Source organism: Myxocyprinus asiaticus, chromosome 4 (assembly GCF_019703515.2).
Source record: "Myxocyprinus asiaticus isolate MX2 ecotype Aquarium Trade chromosome 4, UBuf_Myxa_2, whole genome shotgun sequence".
Taxonomy (NCBI): Eukaryota; Metazoa; Chordata; class Actinopteri; order Cypriniformes; family Catostomidae; genus Myxocyprinus; species Myxocyprinus asiaticus.
In genome coordinates this window covers 15025518-15046376 of record NC_059347.1, presented here as the reverse complement: position 1 = coordinate 15046376, position 20859 = coordinate 15025518, and the positions used below count along the sequence as shown (strand labels likewise).

At 39.4% G+C, this 20859-nt stretch overlaps 1 pseudogene; it reads right to left on the bottom strand.

Annotated features, from left to right (window-relative positions):
• Nucleotides 1-4686: 4686 nt before the first annotated feature.
• On the bottom strand, nt 4687-20323 carry LOC127437089 (out at first protein homolog; annotated as a pseudogene).
• Between the last annotated feature and the right edge of the window lie 536 nt (nt 20324-20859).

Genomic DNA, 20859 nt, shown 5'->3' with positions numbered 1-20859 from the left:
GTGCATTAACAAAAGTTAAAAAATACAACTTTTGATGTATTAGTATATGTTGAAATTGACAACTATTAATAAATGCTGTAAAAGTATTGTTCATTTTTAGTTCATGTTTATCAATGTTGTTAACTAATGGAACCCACATGTTTTCTGCTCTTAAGAGAAAGGGCTTGAAGGATTATGTGATGTGTTTCAACTTATTTCTCTTTGAATAAATGCATCATAACCTCTTTATTGCACAATAGATATGCTAGATCATTTCTATAGAGTCTTCAGTTGCTGTGGAATTCTGCTGGACTGCCAAACGGTCCATGGAAGTGTCTCTAAAGGTTTCATATTCACCAAGTGATCCAAAAATGGTGCGTTAAAGTAGATTACAGTTATTTGAGAAGATTTTATTCTCAATTTAGAGAGAGTTCTACTCTTTAAAAATGATGCAATGAGAGATTTGGTTGCCCTCACCCATGAATGCAGCTAACTGGATTACCTCAGTCCAAATGGCTTGTGTCCTCTGTGCAAAGCATAACTTTTTGTTTTGTTTTGTTTTAATAACCGTAGGTGGAGTTTTGTGCTAAAGGGGCAAAATGAGGGAGGGGATAGCACAGAAGCCGCAACAGAAGCGGCATGTATACCATGAAAAGGTGCATTTACACAGACTTTTTAATGCACAGTTGCGACATGACTGTATTTACACTGGAATCACAGTCACGGGGAACATTCAAATGTTTGAAAGATTGCTGTTTCTCGCGCAAAGTGCGCTGACTGTCATGACAGAGCAAAACTGAAGGGCCATAGGCAGAAATATAATGCATGTATCCATTTTGTAAAGATAGTAATCAGATATTAATTCAGTCTTAAATATACGATTCTAAGCACAAACAAGTAATCATGAATTGGCCCATAGATTATCATGCAGTACATGCATTTTCTAGTGCACAGAGTCTAGGTTACATTGAAGAGTATAAGATGATTATTGACCATTTAATAAAGATAATGTGTTTACATAAATGAAAAAGGGTATAATCCATCACAATAAAAACTTTACTTAAGAAAATAACCAATACATGGCAATGGTAAGAACCGCATACTCCCACCACCTGTACTTGATCTTTGCTTATCTACTGCACCTGTTCCCAAGCACCACACTCACCACCTGTGTACATTGCCCTCTAGTGGCTAGTTCTATTCTGGCTCTCACATAAACTACATGAGAGTAACACCATTTATAATGCATTGAAGACAGCTTCAGTGATTAGGGGAGATCGGGGCTAGTTGTCTCACAGGCTATATCAGTAACTATTAGATTCTGAGCCAAAAGTCCAATTTCATAATTATGTGTTGTCTCTAGCAGTATTTTTGTATGTTGGTTTCAAACAAAATAGTGTGCAACATATTAGTGGTGTGGTCCCCTCAGTCATTTGATGCCTTAAGGGGTGTTGGGAGGGGTATCCCCTCAGTCGTTTTTGCCGTCGGGCCCCAGTGTGGCTGCACACCCTGCTCTGTAGTTACACCACTGTTCAAAAAATTTCAATGTGTGTTCAGTAAAATGTCTCTTTTTCATGGGCAGTAACGGTAGAAATGTTCATAGCTTTCTGTAGTCAAGACTTTAAAGAAGGGTAAAACGGGGCTTAAGACGGATAGTTCAGCCAAAAAATGAAAAAAGTCTCATCATTTACTCACCCTCATGCCATCCCAGATGTGTATGACTTTCTTTCAGAACACAAAGATTTTTTAGAAGAATTTTTTTTTCAGCTCTGTAGGTCCATACAAATGAATGGGTACCAATATTCTGAAGCTCCAAAAAGCACATAAAGGCAGCATAAAAGTAATCCATAAGAATCCACTGTTTAAATCAATGTCTCCAGAAGCGATATGATAAGTGTGGGTGAGAAATGGACCAATATTTAAGTCCTTTATTACTATAAATTCTCCTTCCTGCCCAGTAGGTGGCAATATGCACAAAGAATGTGAATCACCAAAAACAGAAGAAAAAGAATGCAGAAGTGAAAGTGGAGATTTAAAGTAGAAAAGAGCTTAAATATTGATCTGTTTCTTACCCAAACCAATCATATCGCTTCAGAAGACACGGATTAAACCACCGGAGTTGCATGGATTACTTTTATGCTGCTTTTATGTGCTTTTAGGCCCTCCAAATTTCTGGTCACCATTCACTTGCATTGTATGGACCTACAGAGCTGGGATATTTTTCTAAAAATACTTGTGTTCAGCAGAAGAAAGAAAATCTGGGATGCATGAGGGAATTTTCATTTTTGGGTGAACTGTTCCTTAAAGGAAAATTTGAAGATTGAAAAATTTAAATATATATATATATATATATAAATTATAACAGAAGGTTGTTTTGATAAAAAATTTAAAAGGGTGGTGAGGGAGGTTATAGTGATTTTGTGTAAATATGGGGCAATAGTTTGAGGGCAAAATTTGTCAACTTATGCAAATACTTTTGAGACAACAAGATGCTTTTTTATATAACAAATAAGATAATGCTTTTTCAAATTAATTACTTCAGAAAAGGGTTAACTATTTCCTGTTAATTTCAATCACATTTGGCATTTCATAACATCTCAAGTATTTGATAAACAAATGAATCTCCATTGCGATTGGATGAGTCAATGTGAGCCCAAATTGAACATTTTTCATAATAAATCTAATCTCCCCACTTTTTTTTTATGGGGGCTGAAGCCCCTGAACAGGGGGCTTTTTTTTTTTTACAGCAATCACTATCATTTCACTTATTGGACAACTTTTTGATTCCTTTAGCCCTGTTGCACCCTACAGTATGTGGCTTTCAAAAATAAACCTCCCAGAGAAATATTCACAGAAGTAAAAAGTATGACAACTAGCCCCAGTCTCTTCTTTAATTGAGACATTTGCGGATGCATACCAGATGTTTGTTATACAGTTATAACATACATTATATTCATAACTTAACAGATCAAAATAATTTACAGTTAGTTTTACACTTTCATCCTTGTCCCAAGATGAGTTTACGGTCACACCATTCAGCCTCAGCATTCCGCTGCATTTACATAAGAGGGCAGTATTCAATTTCTGTAAAGACAGACATTAGCAAAGCATTATTTTCCATTACTTATCATTGTTCATGCATATGGTTCAAATATTTCAGGGTCAAATTTGGTTTAAAATTGGTCAGAATATTAATTTTGTAAGTCTCAGAAAATATGCAAAACACTGATTGCTCAATTGTGAAAACTTTATAGCATAAAAAACATATTTTGTAAGATACTGACAGTAAAAATGCTTTTTTTTTTTTTGTTTTATTAATTTTTGGCTGTGTCTGTTTGAAAACTTCATTAGTAATGCAGAGACACATGCCTGAGCATTCATGTCAAGACTAAAGCTAAAAACAGAAGTTATACTGCATACAGAACCATATTAATCCAATCACCTATCATAAATGTTGCAGAGTACTTCAAAAACAAAACAAATTCAGAATAAATGATAACAGGATACAGTGTTGTATGCGCTGTCAAGTAAACAATAGGAAGGAAAAGCCTTTAATATGAAAAGAATAGTGGACTATTAGAAAGCCATGACTGGAGCTCATACACCATAATGTATATCACAAAAGAAAACAAAAGATATTTCCATTCAGAAGACAGTTGCAATTGAAATGTAAATCAGAATTAGTCAAGCCTATAGAGAGAAACTTTGCTGAGAGTTAGAAATTTGGCATCAGCTGAATTCATTTCCAATAAATAGACATCACAAATACATCCAGAGACACTGTCTTAGCTGCCACATAAACCTTTTGTTAAAGTTTTACATTCTTAACCTCACAGTCTGAATAGTTTTAAAAGCTTGTATGATAGTATATAATATTGCCATTTGTAAACAAGGTTATTTTGCTCAGGTGTCTGTTGATTTAAAGTGAAGGCAATAAGGATAAACTTTAAGGTAAATAAGTGAAAAGGGCATAAAAAATGAATTAACGAAAGGATAACTTGAAGAGACACGTTCAGACATCAGTAAAACATTTCTCACAATTAGATATGAATATTTATCAAAACACTCTCCTTTATAAAAATGATTTCCTCAACATACGAGATGTAATGGAAAGCAAAACTTGAACATTCGAATATTCTGATATGTAGAAATTCAGCAAAAAATCTACTGTAAACAGAATCAAAGCAAGAGCTACAAGACAGCTGCCTTAAGGCAGAATTAACTTACGACGTAAGCACAAAAACACCATTTCCTGCCCTGAGGAACCATTGTAGTGATGCACAAAAGTGAAAAGAACCCATGTCAAAATATCCATTCTTGTAACCAGTCAGCTATGTTACACTTCTAAGACACTAGGTTAGGGATAGTTCCCTGTTAAGACAAAAAGTCTACAATAAAATGCATAAAAAATGTCAAAATAATCTCATCAAAATTATTCCTCAAAGTAACAAATTACTCAGGATGAAATTTCAATCTACCTATAATATAGTTATTTTTTTATTTTATTTTAAAAAACCTTTAAAATTGTGACATTTTCAGTACCATCGACAATAAAGAGACATTCCTTTGTAGCTTTGTTTTAGTACCTCATAAAAATATTTCCCCCACAGAAAAGCACCATTTAGAGAAAAGTGCTTTTTCTTTCTCACAGGTGCTATTGAGTGTCATCCGTCCAAAGGCACAGCTGCTTAAGTCAAATCAGTAGCTTTAGCTGCAGCTCTTGATGCCACACTTGTACGAGCTGGGCCCCTGACCCCGACAACACTTCAGCTGACAGGGGAACCACTCCAGATTGAACCTGTAACTGCAGGCGCAGGGCTGCCACGGGTGTGCTGTGGAACTGCAGCTCTGTAAGCCACTCACATCCACACTCTAGGGAAGAACCTCGAATTTTGAGCCCTCGATCCCTGTAAAGAGAAACAGATTCCGGCAAATACATGTCCTAACCATGCACGATATAAGTCATTCTTCTGCCCATAAAGTTCCCACACCTTTTAATCAATGAATTTCCATGACTATTCACCTCATCTGTGATTACTGGCTAAGGATTTTTAAAAATAATTTAATAGAGATGGCACTCACAAAAAGCAATTTCTAACCAATGAAATATTGTAGAGCTGAGCACAGCCACAACATATATTACCATAACTTTAAAGATTTTATGGTAACACTTTAAAATAAGGTTGTATTCATTAACAATAAACAATACTTTTAAAGCTCTTATTAATCTTAGTTCATGTTTATTTCAACATACAGTATACTAATGTGTTTATTTTTTTTAAACTGAAAGTTTAATGTTTAATAATTGTTTTTTTTAATGATCATTAATCAAAATTAATAAATGCAGTAAAAATATATTGTTTATTGTTAGCTTATGATACAATGAAGTTGGTACAGTGTGCAAAATGCCAATAAAAACACATTTGTGTGATCTATTCAACCTGTGCTATATTAAAAGCACTACAACAACACATGATTTGATTTTTTTACCTTGTGATTTTTTGTTTTTGTTTTGTTTTTAATATACTCTCATTTCAAATCACATGACTGCTTGTTTACCAAAAGTTTAGCAAGCGTAATTTCCCCCCTTTCCTCCATTATGCAGGTCTTCAGTTGCACAATTGTACAGGGCCTTCATTGCCATATGGTGTGCTTTATAATGCACCACACATTCTCAATTGGAGACAGGTCAGGACTGCAGGCAGGCCAATCTAGCACCCGCACTCTCTGCCTAAGCCACCATACACTTATAATCTGGGCAGTATGTGGTTTGACGTTGTCCTGATGGAAAATGCAGGGACGTCCCTGGAATAGACGGCATCTGGATGGCAGCATTTGTTGCTCTAAAATTTTTACATATCTTTCTGAATTAATGTTGCTCTCACAGATTTGCAAGTTACCCATACCATGGGCATCACTTGCTTTTGGAGCTGATGCTGAAAACAGCTTGGATGGTCCTTTTCCTCTTTGGCCCAGAGAACACGACAACTGTTTTTTTGTTGTTTTTTGTTTTTTAAACTATTTAATATGTGGACTCGTTGGACACAAAACACGATTCACTGTTCTATTTTCCATCTCAGATGAGACCGAACCCAGAGAAGTTGGCAGAGCTTCTGGACAGTGTTGATGTATGGCTTCTGCTTTGCATAGTAAAGTCTTAACTTGCATCTGTGGATGCAGCGGCGAGTGGTGTTGACTAACAAAGGTTTACTAAAGTTATCCCAAGCACATGTTCATGATATCCATTACAGATGAATGATGTTTCCCTATCTGTCACTCACTCGACGTTGTGTCGATGTAGTGACACTAGGGGTCACTCTTGGGAGCCCGAAACACCTCTGCTTTTTTGAAAAAAGAATTTACATGCCACTCCCCCGGACATACGGGTATAAAAGGAGCTGGTATGCAACCACTCATTCAGATTTTCTCTTCGGAGCCGAGCGGTTCTATTCATTGAGCTGAATTCATCCGGCGAGTTCACTCACCTCTCTCTGCTGGATCTTACGCCCCATTTCAGTGGCTTCTCCCCCTCTGCATCTGTGGTTTGCAGAGAACGCCCATGGGCGCTTCAGCAGAACATTTAAAAGAGTATATTCTAAAAGAGTATATCTTTCTGAAAGAGCAGCACACACGGAACATCTTTTTAAAGATGTCTTTCCTTTTGTGTGTTATTCCTGGTTGCGGTCGTTATCTGTCCGCTTCTGATGGCAATGATCGCTGTCTTACATGTCTGGGCACTGTCCATGCGGAGACATAGTTTGTGGATGAGTCATGTCCTCATTGCGAGAACATGACCATGGCAACGTTGCGGTCGCGGCCAACCCAGCAGTTCCCCGCACCGGTCCTTCTACCTACGGGTTTGAGGCCACGTCGGTTTGCACTGGGGGCGATTTGGGGACATCAGTGGGACCACCTCCGCCGGGTATGCCCCCACGGACCTCCCATTCCCCAGCACGCTCGCTTGCCCCGATTGGGCTCTCGCACGAGACCGGCGGCTCATCTCAGCGCGAGTTCGACTTCTCATTCAGAGCTGTGAGTTAACGAGCGCAGCATCGGAGAGCGGGCTCATCCAGTCTGACCCAGAGGCTTCGGCTCGGCTTCTTCACACTGACACGGAAATGACGGACGTGCTTTCCCGGGCGGCCGCGAGCATCGGGCTAGAGTGGAACCCCCCACTCTCCCCTGAACCCTCGCGGCTCGATGATCGGTTCCTGGGCACGGGGCGCCACCCACAGCCATGCCCCACCCCCATTTCTTTCTTCCCGGAAGTGCATGAGGAGCTGACAAGATCGTGGGAGGCACCTTTTACTGCCCGGTCCCGGTCTTTCAGCTCCCCCGCTCTCGCTACCCTCGATGGCGGAGCGGCCAGGGGGTACTCGGTGATCCCCCAGGTGGACAAGGTGCTCGCAGTACACTTGTGTCCGCAGAGCGCCACCACCTGGCGTGGGTGCCCGAGACTCCCGTCTGGGGCCTGTAGGTTTACGTCGTCCCTGGCGGCTGGAGTCTACGGTGCTGCTGGACAAGCCACCTCCGCCCTGCATGCCATGGCTCTCCTGCAAGTACACCAAGCCAAGGCGCTAAAAGAACTGCACGAGGGTAGTTCTGACCTGGGATTGATGCAGGAACTGCGCTCGGCGACCGACCTTGCTCTCCGGGCAACGAAGGTCATGGTGCGGTCTCTCAGGCAGGCGATGTCCACCCTGATGGTCCAGGAGCGCCACCTTTGGCTCAACTTGGTCGAGATGCGAGAAGCAGTCATGGCACGGTTCCTTGACGCCCCCATTTCCCCGGTTGGCCTGTCTGGCGATGCCGTCGAGGACTTTGAACAGCAGTTCTCGGTGGTGAAGAAGCAGACGGAGGTTTTACAACATATCCTGCCCCGGCGTGGCTTAAGACCCCGCACCCTGTCTGCTCGTCGCCAAGGGCGTCCTCCTGCAGCAACAACACTGGCTCCGCCGCAGCCCACTCCCATGGCCCGGCTTCGGTGTGGAGCCCTCCGCAGGAAGCAGATGACACCCGTCTTGCGGTCGGCTGCTAAGAACCCGAGGAAGGCTTCAAAGCACCCCCGAGATGGGCGACCCAGGGGCAAGGAGATCCACTTCTCTGGGGCTGGTGGACAGACCACTCCTTCCCCCAGTGGAGGGCCGGGAGGAGAATCATTTGTCACCGCATGCCCAGGAGCCTGCGGCACCCAAACGCCTGACAAAAGAATTGTTCGATTGTCTCCTGGGTCACATATCCGGTGCGCACGACCGTCGTCACGACCACCGTCCACCATCCCATTTTGGCAGGTATGGCGCTCCAGCGGCGTCCACAGCGATGGTAGCATACATCAACCGCCAAGGTGGTCTACACCCCCTTCGGTTGTCACAACTCGCCCGCCGTCTCCTCCTCTGGGGTCAGCTGCGCCTCAAGTCACTACGAGCCACTCACATCCTGGGCGACCTCAACACCGTAGCGGACACGCTGTCACGTCAAGTTACCCTCAGGGGAAAGTGGAGACTCCACCCTCAGGTGGTCCAGCTGATTTGGAGTCGATTCGGTCGAGCACAGGTAGACCTGTTTGCTTCCTGGGAATCCTCCCACTGCCCGCTCTGATACATCCTGACCAAGGCACCCCTCGGTATAGATGCGCTGGCACACAGCTGGCCCCCTGTACTACGCAAATACGCTTTTCCCCCAGTGAGGCTACTCACACAGACCCTGTGCAAGGTCAGGGAGGACGGGGTGCAGGTCATCCTAGTAGCACCCTACTGGCCCACCCAGACATGGTTCTCGGATCTCACGCTCCTCGCGACAGGGCGGGTCGGGGTGTGGTCTCCGCGGTGTCTTCCCCTTGGGAGTGACACCTCCCCCGATGTAGACACTTAGGGCTCCCAGTCAGTTAACAAATTCCACTCTTTTTGGGGAGGAAAGAGAAGGAAAAGAGGCCTCGGCTGGGCAAGCCTGTCCCTATTTGTTGAGCAGTCGACTTGTTCCTGAAGGACTGTTCGATGCTCATAAAGAGCATTGGGGGAGGTTACATGATGGCCTGGTGTGCTGGCTACGAGGCATACAGCAGTCTGCCCCTCACACACCGCCACTTCATGTAACACAGTTCAGCTAGTTGTGGCGTTTTGTATAGGGACCCCTAGTGTCACTACATCGACACAACGTCAAGTGAGTGACAGATAGGGAACGTCATGGTTACTTTCGTAACCTCCATTCCATGATGGAGGGAATGAGACGTTGTGTCCCTCTTGCCACAACGCTGAACTACACAATGAAATGGCCGGGACCTTGTCTCAGCTCCTCAGCACAAAACCTGAATGGTTGCATACCAGCTCCTTTTATACCCGTATGTCCGGGGGAGTGGCATGCAAATTCCACTCGCCAATTCTCATTGGCCTTTTTTCAAAAAAGCAGAGGTGTTTCGGGCTCCCAAGAGTGACCCCTAGTGTCACCACATCGACACAATGTCTCATACCCTCCATCAGGGAACGGAGGTTACGAAAGTAACCATGACGTTTTTAAGACAGTGACGTCTGGGGGATCAGAGATCACGCACATTCAGAAGTGGTTTTTGTCTTGCCCTTGAATCTTTTAACTATATTGTGCACTTTAGAGGGTGAAATACCCAAAATCCTTCCAATTTGTCTTTGGGGAACATTGTTCTCAAAGTGCTGGATTATTTGCTCATGCATCTGTTGGCATATTGGCCTCGGCCCTTCTGTGCTCTTGAAGGGCTACCCTTTTTTTGAAGACTTGTTACATACTATAACATGATCGCCTCACCTGTTTCACATCACCTTGTTACTTCAACTCGTCAGATTGTTATTAGCAGTGTTGGGTGTAATGCATTACTAAGTAATGAATTACTGTAATTAAATTACTATTTCATCAAAAAAAGTAAAGTAAGTGATTACTCTTAATTTTTTAGTCATTTAATTATAGAACAGTTTCATGTCTTGTATTTTTCATCTGGTCGAGGTTGATAAGGGTTTTAGAAAGTAATTAGTAATAAGTAACGCAATTACTTTTCAGACAGAGTAATTAGTACAGTAATCTAATTACACTGTAGAAGATATAATTAGTAGTTAGTAATGAATTACTTTTTAGAGTAACTTACCCAACACTGGTTATTAGTCCTAAATTGTCCCTGACTTAGCTTTTTTGGAATGTGTTGCAGGCATCAATTTCAGACAAAAACGTATCCTTTCAAAAAGCTATGCAGTGAATTAGGTAGAACATGAAGTACCTCATTTTCAAAGAACATTTACAAACCACTTCTTTTTGTTTTTATTGCCATTTTGCATACCGTCCCATCTTTTTTGGAATTGGAGTTGCAAGTAATTAATAATTAATTAATTTCTATGACTTGACAAAATCTCAGTTGATTAGAACATATTTGATATTTAATATACAGTAATTTGGAGTAGGATTTTAAAACTATGTGATTTCACTGTGGACCGGGCCACCCAGCACAACACAACAGAAACCAAGTGACCAAAGAAAAGTCTGTCATTTGGTCTGGTTTGGACAAAAAGTGTATATCAAGACTTTTTATTATGTCCATGTTTACTATGTATTTGTTAATGTGCTGTCTGAATTCAGTATAACATCAATGTTACTGAAAGTCTCAATAATTCTTGTAAGAATACTCAATAGAGCCCCTCTGACCTCTGTCCACCCAGTGCTTGACATCTTGCTGCCGTGTGTATATTAGGTCTTGCACATCCCTGCACACATTTTGTATGTGTGTACTGAGGTGCCAGAAAAGACTCATGTTGATCAATGCGTTCATGTCCACCATTGACAGTCGCCAGCATATGTTGCGTTTTTCACACTAGTTAAAATGTTATCAACATGATGACCACAGAAAATAATTTAAAATCCTTAATTTATAAAAAATAAACAAATTATGTTTGCAGTAATGCACTTACAATGGAAGTTTATGTTGCAAGCTTTCCGGAGGGTTTAAAATCAGTTATGTGAAGTTTGTATTTTTGTTAAATAAAGTTTTTATTAATTCTTTCATACAAAAATGTGTTATTTTAGCAGCAAAGTTTTCTGAATTGTTCTTTGAATTGTGGGACTACTAGTCAGATGATCGTCTGGTTAATTTATGTAAGATGATTTTTGTAAACAGCTGTTTCTAGTATCCTGCCGTAAGCTACACGGTTCTCCAACTTTACACAGCAATGACAGGTCATGATTGAGTATAACTTTGCCCAGACATTGTTAATGAGCAATTTTATCACACATCTCGTTTAACAATTGTCTATACTTTTGAAATGAAGTAAATCCTTGTTTTTTAATGTTTAAAATTCTTGGAATTATGACCTGACTGACCTGTCTGAGTCTGACCATGGCTTCAGTGGGGATGAGCTCTCCATGATCCAACCAGGAGATGAAGCAGAGAGCCTGGTACTGTGTCTGACCCCTCTCTGGCTCCCTGAGCAAAAGTGCGTGAAAGATCTTCAAATGCTATTTGAAACAAAGTCATATAAAATGTGTGCTTAGACACACAAGCATAAGGCAATCATGCATTACAACAATGTAATAAAGCTATTATGATAGATTTCACAAGAGTGGGGTGGATGTTTTGCCTTATTCTAGACAAACTTTAGAAGAATATAAACTGCATATACAGCAAGAAAAAAATCCTTGTTTTATGCTAAAAGTATCTACATATCCTTAAAGGTGCACTCATAAACTTTTTGTTTGTGTCATCTTGGACTTACAGTGACACCTAGTGGTGTGGATGCAGCATCATTCAGAATCAATAGTTTCATTTACTGATGCCTGTGATGTGCACAGAACGGGGGCAGCAGGGATGCAAGCCCTTGCCTCTTTCATTTGCAAAATAAATAATCTCACAATAACAGTAATAATGTGTTATTATGAGGTTTCTTTGTAAATCGCGGATGTATTAAAGAAAATTAAGCGAAGGTGCCTTTAACAGAACGCTACAGAAGTTTGGGGGCGTATTCTCATCGCATGTGATCCTGCCTATGCCCTACTCACTCCGAGGTGCAGAGAGCAGCCTGCATATATATATATACATCATGATGGTGCCACGGATGTCCGCCTCGGTGTGAAGCGCTCCTATTGTTTTGTTGTTTTTGTTTGTTTGTTTGTCCTGTGTTTAGTAATCTTTTTCCAATCAGTTTTACCAGAGACAAACTGCTGAACATTCGACCTTGCATCAGTGTGGAGTGGCATGAAACAACTCACAAATTACAGGACTCCTACCCCCAACCCTGTGGTGGACCAACAACTGGCTGACGACCTGAATGTGTTCTACTGCAGATTTGAAATGCCCAGTCTTACACCCCACTCTGACCTTCACTACACACAAACACCAACACCTCCTGCAATGCCCCTCCTCCCCCCTCCTGCTACTCAACCTGCACTTAAGATCTGTGAAGATGATGTGAGCCGCGTATTTCGGAAACAAAAGACGAGGAAAGCTTCAGGCCCAGATGGTGTCTCACCAGCGTGTCTTTGATCCTGTGCTAACCAGCTGGCCCCCATCTTCACACAGATCTTCAATAGATCACTGGAGCAGTGTGAAGTCCCATGCTGCTTCAAATGCTCAGTCATTATTCCTGTCCCAAAGAAACCAAAAATCACAGGATTTAATGACTACAGACCTGTCGCCCTGACGTCTGTGGTCATGAAATCATTTGAGAGACTGGTGTTGGCCCACCTGAAGAACATCACTGGACCCTTTCTAGATCCCCTTCAATTTGCTTATCGAGCAAACAGGTCTGTGGATGATGCAGTCAACATGGTATTGCATCATATCCTGCAACATCTGGACAGACCAGTGACATATGCAAGAATCCTTTTTGTGGACTTCAGTTTGGCTTTCAACACCATCATCCCAGCTATACTCCAGAATAAATTACACCAACTCTCTGTTCCCATGTCTATCTGTCAGTGGATTACCAGCTTTCTGACGGACAGGCAGCAGTTTGTGAGACAGGGGAAACTCACTTCTAGCACCTGTACAATCAGCACTGGTGCCCCCCAGGGATGTGTGCTCTCCCCACTACTCTTCTCCCTCTACACCAATGACTGCATCGCCAAGGACCCCTCTGTCAAGCTCCTGAAATTTGCAGACGACACCACTGTCATTGGCCTCATCCGAGATGACGATGAGTCTGCATACAGAAGGGAGGTTAAACAGCTGGCTGTCTGGTGCAGTCAAAACAACCTTGTGCTGAACACGCTCAAAACGGTGGAGATGATTGTGAACTTTAGGAGAAACACCCCAAAACTGACCCCCTCACCATTCTAAACAGCACTGTGGCAGCAGTGGAGTCATTCAGGTTCCTGGGCACTACCATCTCACAGGACCTGAAGTGGGAGACATACATTGACTCCATTGTGAAAAAGGCCCAGCAGAGGTTGTACTTCCTTTGCCAGCTGAGGAAGTTCAACCTGCCACAGGCGCTGCTGATACAGTTCTACTCAGCGGTCATTGAGTCTGTCCTCTGCACTTCAGTAACTGTCTGGTTTGGTTCAGCTACAAAATCAGACATCAGAAGACTACAAAGGACAATTCGAACTGCTAAGAGGATTATTGGTTGCCCCCTGCACCCCCCTATACACTTCCAGAGTGAGGAAAAAGGCTGGAAAAAATCACTCTGGAACCCACTCACCCTGCCCACTACCTTTCTGAACTGTTGCCTTCTGGCCAACGCTTCAGAGCACTGAGCACCAGAACCGTCAGGCACAGGAACAGTTTTTTCCCTCAGGCTATCCATCTCATGAAAAGTTAAATTGCCCCATTGAGCAATAACTATGTGCAATACACAGTTTAGTCTTTCTTATATTTATCCAACACATCCAACCTCTTCTGCCATTTCATTCCTCTGTAAAAAAATAAATAAAATAAAATTTGCACTGTACATAACAGATTTGTATTTGCACTGTACATAACAGATAACAGATTTATATTAGATTGCACTACGTATGTGTATGTGTGTATGTATGTATGTGTGTGTCTGTGTGTGTATGTATGTATGTGTATAACAATTTTTTTTTATTTTTTATTATTATCTATGTCTTGCTGCTGTTTTTGTATTGTTTTTGTGTTGTTGTACACTGGAAGCTCCTGTCACCAAGACAAATTCCTTGTATGTGTAAGCATACTTGGCAATAAAGCTGATTCTGATTCTGATATATATATATATATATATATATATATATATATATATATATATATATATATATATATATATATATAAGACACATGTTATAACACCATGGTACTGAATGTTTATATTCATATTTCATGATACTGTCATGGTACTCCAAGATACTTCAAAAAATACCATGGTTTTACTATGACACATGTCAAAACTATTATCAAAGACCATGTCTGGAAAAGAAAAAGTGTAAAATATAGTGCTTTTTGTTAGGAATATAACAGAATAGGCTATTATTTGTCAAAAAGGAAATGATAGAAAACATTTATGTATATAATACAAGAAAAATGCTTAAATACTCAAAAAGCAAAGAATTAGTTAAGTATATATATATATATATATATATATATATATATATATATATATAAGTGCTCCTTTTTAAATAAAATAATAATAAATAAATAAATAAATAAATAAATAAAATAAAAAATCAGTGCCCTTTTTTATCCTTTCGCCCCTGTCCCTGCTGAGTCCTGTGCACGGCACTGACTGATGCCATTGTAGAGATTCACTATTCACAGTCAGCCATTACTAATTTAATCCAAGAGTGAAAGCATCCAATAACAAGACGGTTACTGAGATTAAGTGAGCAGTGAGCTGGTCATGTGATTCTAAAATGGCAGCCTCCATGAGGGCACCCCTGCCCCATGTAGAATAAAAGTAACAGCTTTTAGAAGGTTACTGATATTACTAGAGTCCTCATCTTTTTAATGGGGAAAAATTACTGAGTGCACCTTTAGGCATGATACATTTAGCTAAGAAGCAAAAAAATAAATAATAAATAAATAAAAAATAAAAAATAATTTTTAAATTGCAAAATGCAAAAAATCATTTTTCAGTAAACAATATCTACATATACTTAAGCGAAATCCATTTAGCTAAGAATGAAAATAGCAAAAATTCTAAAACAAAATCCTTGTTTTCCATTAAAAATATCTACACATCCTTAAGATACATTTAGAAGCAAAATTTAAAAAATAAATAAAAAATAAAATAAATCCTTTACCAATAAAAAAATATTTTTTTCCACTAAAACTGTCTACACATCCTCAATACTATTAGCTAAGAAGCTAAATTGCAAAGAAAAAGATAACTAACAAACAAACAAACAAACAAAATTTTCCAGTAAAAATATCTACATATCCTTAAGCAAGACACATCTAGCTAAGAAGCAAAATAAAATAAAAAATAATTAGAAAAAACCAACAACCTTGTTTTCTACTAAATATATCTACACATCCTAAAGGTACATTTAGGAAAGATATCAGGACTTATTTTCAGAGGATGTGAATATATCTTGAATATCTGTGTATTTTGTTGAAATATTTTGTTCCATTGGCAGAATTTTTTTTACTTGTTTTAAGCATAAACCTCATGAAATTTATTATTTTATTTCTTAGTTTCAAACAGACATTTTTTTTTTTTTTTTTGAAGTTCCATTAACAGCATAAGAATGAGGAATTATAATCAATGTGAACAAATAAGCTGACTGACAGCAGGAGGCATCCCAGTCCAAACTTATTAAACAAATCACTCTAAACACTGAAAGGGAAACAGAGGCCCTCTTAAAACTATAAACAGACCAGCCATCCAGAGCACATGAAACTCAAGCTTAACCTCTTACCACGACCCAGAGCACTAGCTGATCTTTTCCCAGACCCAAAATCTAACCCACAGCAAAGCAGGCCAACTGCTCCCATATGGACATAACCAAGAATACAGCCTCTCTTTCACTCCACCAATTCTTCTTTTTTCCAGCCTCAATCCAGTGCCTGGAATGCCTCATTCTAATGGCATTCACACTGAATATGGTCACTGTGTATAACCTCCAGAGACCCAGACGTGACTGCTGTGTGCATTTTCCATTTCCTTTTTTGATGTGTAACTAGTAGCACCTAATAAAAATAAAAAAATAAAAAATAAAAAATTAAATTAAATTAAATAAAAATCTAGAGCAATTAGTTTTCCTAAAAACGTATGTCCACATATGTGGACAGCGGGACCAAGTTGTGAAATTTTAAATAATACCAAGCTATAGAAAGTCATTTAAATGTGTTTTTTGTTTTTTTTTTTTAAATCAAAATGTTTATTATGTTTCCAGGAGTGTTGGTTATTCGTGTTTTTGAGACATTACAGAGATTACAGCTACATTTCCATAAAGCTGCTTTGGAACAATGTGTATTAGGAAAAGCACAAATAATAATAATAATAAAAAAAAACTATACAAATAAAAATTACTTGACTTGATATGACTTTTATGCTACAGTATTTTTTTTTTTCTACTTTGGCAATAAAATCTCAGTGTTCTCTCTTTGGACTGTCAAACAAACAATCGATAGCCAGTGCTGAAGCATGCACCTTATTTTCATACTAACTCCATATAAAAGCCTCTAAAAGCTATTTTTTTTTTCTCAGTGTGAAATTGCACTGTGAATATAGGATTTCTAATGAAACATTAGCGCTATTGTCCACTATAGTGTTCATTGTGTTTAACAGCATGCTGTTTCATGATAAATCCCTCAAATATTAAAAATGGCATAACGGATGAAACTAAAGACTCTAATCTTTTGATTCATACAAATTTCAATGTAAAAACTTCATTAGGTTTCTTACCAGATAGGGATGTGACGGTATCAAATTTACATTTCACGATAATTGCTGAAGCATTTATCACGGTATACTGTATTATCCCAGTATACAGTATTGAATTACAAAACAAGTTGAAAGACAAATAAACTTTATTGTTGTTCCTAATTACAAGATTTAGTTATTTATTTTGTTCTTTTTAAATTAAAAGATCACAAAGAAATTACATTTGCAAAGATCAAACCATATAAGATTCAAAGAGACATGGTGGCTTTCAAAAGTCTGAGTCCAATGCTTCTATTTTGCATTTATCTAATAATTACAGTTTATTTTCAATGTAAACGAACAAGTAACAACAATGGTAAGATTTTGAAGGAAAGTTTAATTGAAAAAGAAACATGAATTTGAGAGTTTCCAAGTAGTTTGGTATATCTTCTGATTACTCTAAGAGCTAGAGTGTTGGGAATGTTGATTTATTGATGGAAATGCTACAGTGCATTCAGAAAAATCTAAACAATTTGGTTAATAGGTTATCTAGAAGTGCTCACGATAACAATATTGTGCATGTTAATTATCACCATATATATTTTTGAATATCTGCAAATGTCTATTACCATATGTACTTTTGTTGGTGTTTCTCCCAAAGACAACCTCCTTTACTGAGTCTACTGAACTGAGATCAAATTTTGCATTTTGAACGAAGCCAATACACAATGTCTGCGCAGAAGGACGCGGGCTCACACGAAGTTAAGCTTTTGGAATAATAGCTATAATTGATATAACAGACTAATTTCCCCCCAAAACTGGAAGGACAAACTCTGGTGGCTGTTGTTTGAAAGGACTGGAAGAATGTGTTACAGAGAGATATTAAATCACAGAAAAAGTGACATTCCATCACTAAAAGCAATGTGCAAGTACAGAGGAATGTGTGTGTGGCGGACAAGTATTCTGTGAGATCATCAAAATGACACTCTATGGAGAGGCAAGTCCCATGGAGACTCTGTGTCTTCTAGGAAACAGGGGGCCTGCAGGACAAGATTAGTTATAGCTGCTGCTTTCAAACACCTTTAGTGTGTTTCAACATGTCCTGGTAATTAGGGTAATCCATTAATTCAAATGTGTTTTCCTTTCCACTGGCGCTACTGATAGCGTGTTGTGTGAACAGCCTCTGAGACACGGGTTAAGGTCCCTTGGAAACCTGGAAGTAATTGCATTCACATAAACAATGGTGGGCATGATTCAGAGGTTGCATTTCCCTCAAAAATTAAATTTTTACTAGAGGTAGACCAATATATTGGTTTTACCGATTATCTATCCTGATAGTTGCCAACAGTTTTTTTATTTTATTTCTCCATGTTTCACTGTCGTTGGCACTGGAGGATTCTACAGTTAGAACAGCTTGGTTCTACAGTATAACTGCGGCCTCTAGATGTGAAATAAAACAATCACGTGGAATTTGCTGTGTCTATATTTTTGTCCTCACTTCAGTGCATATTTTGTCTTGTTTTATTAGATAATCAAGTGTTCTAAAATGAAGCAAGGGCATGCAAAGAAAAATGTGACTATGAAAATGCGCAGAAAGAAATTAAAAAATGAGAGTTTAAAAAAACATGCACACAAAACACTGCCCGAATAGCATTATTGGCCATGCATCATGTACTGCCAGGGATATTTGGACACTAAGTCAAATTACACAGCATTGGTTCATTAAAGTGGTTTCTTGCATTACACTTCAGGATAAACAGCAAAATTGCAAAAGGTTGAATTGAATTATAATGTCTAAAATGTTTCCTATTCTGTGCCTTTTTGGTTGCTATAAACAGTCAGATCTGGTCAGACTGTTTGTTTAGCCAATCAGAAGACTTTCTGCCTGTCAATCATGTTCACAGGGCAGCCCATACATGCTTGTATAAGTGCCGGTACGGTATCCTGCTCCCGCAAAACGCTCAGGGTCGAACAGCGAAATACTCAGGGAGACCCACCCCAGCTCCATCTGCTCCAACACAATGGTCTTTAGTGTTTTTGTGTGTGTGCGTCTCTTTAGAGTGTGAGGTTCTGGAAAGAAGGGTTGTGGCTAAATCAACGGCTAGTCTGGTGGAAGTTCTAGAACGGCTAAAATCGCTTACAGCACCTTTAATGCTAAAATGTGCTTGCTGAAACAATTGTTAGAGCTTAATAAGAATGCTAACAGTGCCCCTCAAAACACCTTTAAAAATAAATAACATGATTCATAAACAGCTGGTAAATATCATATGCTTTGCTGCTCCAGGGCCAGGGTGACTTGCAATAATTGAGGGAAACATGAATTCTGCTCTCTACCAGAAAATCCTAAAGGAGAACGTCAGGTCATCAGTCCGTGAGTTGAAACTCAGGCGCAACTGGATTATGCAGCAAGACAATGATCCAAAGCATAGGAGAAAGTCCACCTCTGAATGGCTCAAAAGAAGCTAAATTAAAGTTTTGGAGTGGCCTAGTCAAAGTCTTGACTTGAACCCAATTGAGATGCCGTGGAAGGACCTTAAACGAGCAGTTCATGCTCAAAAACCCTCCAATGTGGCTGAACTAAAGCAGTTCTGCAAAGAAGAGTGGGTCAAAATTCCACCACAGCGATGTGAAAGACTGATCTCCAGTTATCGGGAGCATTTGGTTGCAGTTGTTGCAGCTAAAGATGGCACAACCAGCTATTAAGTTTAAGGAGGCAATTCGTTTTTCACATGGGTGATATAGGTGTTGGATAACTTTTTTGCTTCAATAAAATATATATATATATATATATATTTGAAAACTGTATTTTGTGTTTACTCAGGTTGCCTTTGTTTTATGTTATATCTCATTTGAAGATCTAAAACAATTTAGTATGAAAAATACACAAAAATAGAAGAAATCAGGAAAGGGGCAAATACTTTTTCACAGCACTGTATACTGAAAGTACACGTGCTGTAAAATAAAGTGCTACCCAAACATTTGGAATATCACCCTTACAAAAAATTACTGTGGTGGTTACCATGGTGGGATATACTGATAATCCCATGGCACTTTGATATATACAGTAACAGTACCATAGTATACCATGATAATGATATTTATGTACTATGATATATGGTACTCCAAGGTACTTCAAAGAATGACCCATGTTCATAAAATGTGTAATTTTCGGGTAGTGTTTCCTTAGTGCATGCACAATTTTCAAAAGAATATACATTTTCTATACACTGACTAGCAGTTTTCTTACCACAGCGATACAAATGCATTGGGATGTTGTGATATATTGCAGTGCTGCATTTGGGGCTTTCAAAGTGCATGCCTTTATAGTATTGTATATTGTAGTGATGGATTTGAAGCCTACTCACATGCTTGAAATCAGCCAGGAATGTGATGAGAGTCCCGTACCCCTGCTTGAACTCCAATGTTATGATGTCCTTTTCACTATCCGCCTCTAAATCCTCCTCCGTTATTTTACCATCACTGAGACGAACAAGAACACTCAACTCTGAGACAACACTTACAGATAATAATAGCGTGAACACAACAAATGTCGGTAAAGACACTCGCACGTACATTACAAAAGACTCATTTAACACAACAGAGAGACATCTCTTTAGAGTCAATTACTTATTCAAACAGATAATAAAACTGTAAATAATGAATGCAAACCCCTAATTCAAAAACAGACGTCGGATTAAAATAATCATGTTAGTAAATTATATTCACAGCTAGATAATGATCGCAGAAGTGCGCTTCCTTTCCAGTTTTAATTTTCTTTTAATATTTGCATAATTATACATGAATAGTTTCCCTCTGTGAAAGCCTACACTGCAAACAGATTTTTTTCCTGTTCGTAAAACGTCTCCGGTTACTCTTGTAACCTCAGTTACCTGAGATGAAGGGAACGAGACTTTGCTGAAAGCTTTGGGGAAATTCCTTTTCCACCACCTAGTTGAAGCCTTTGTATCATAAAGCCAATCTTTTGATTTGCAATGGTGTTTGAGCCTTTACTTCTCGCTTTCTCTATCTAGGTGTCTTTCCGAGACTTCACCATTACCTACCGAGGAGCCAAAGATGGCAAACATTTTAGTTGTCAAAGCACAACTGCGGT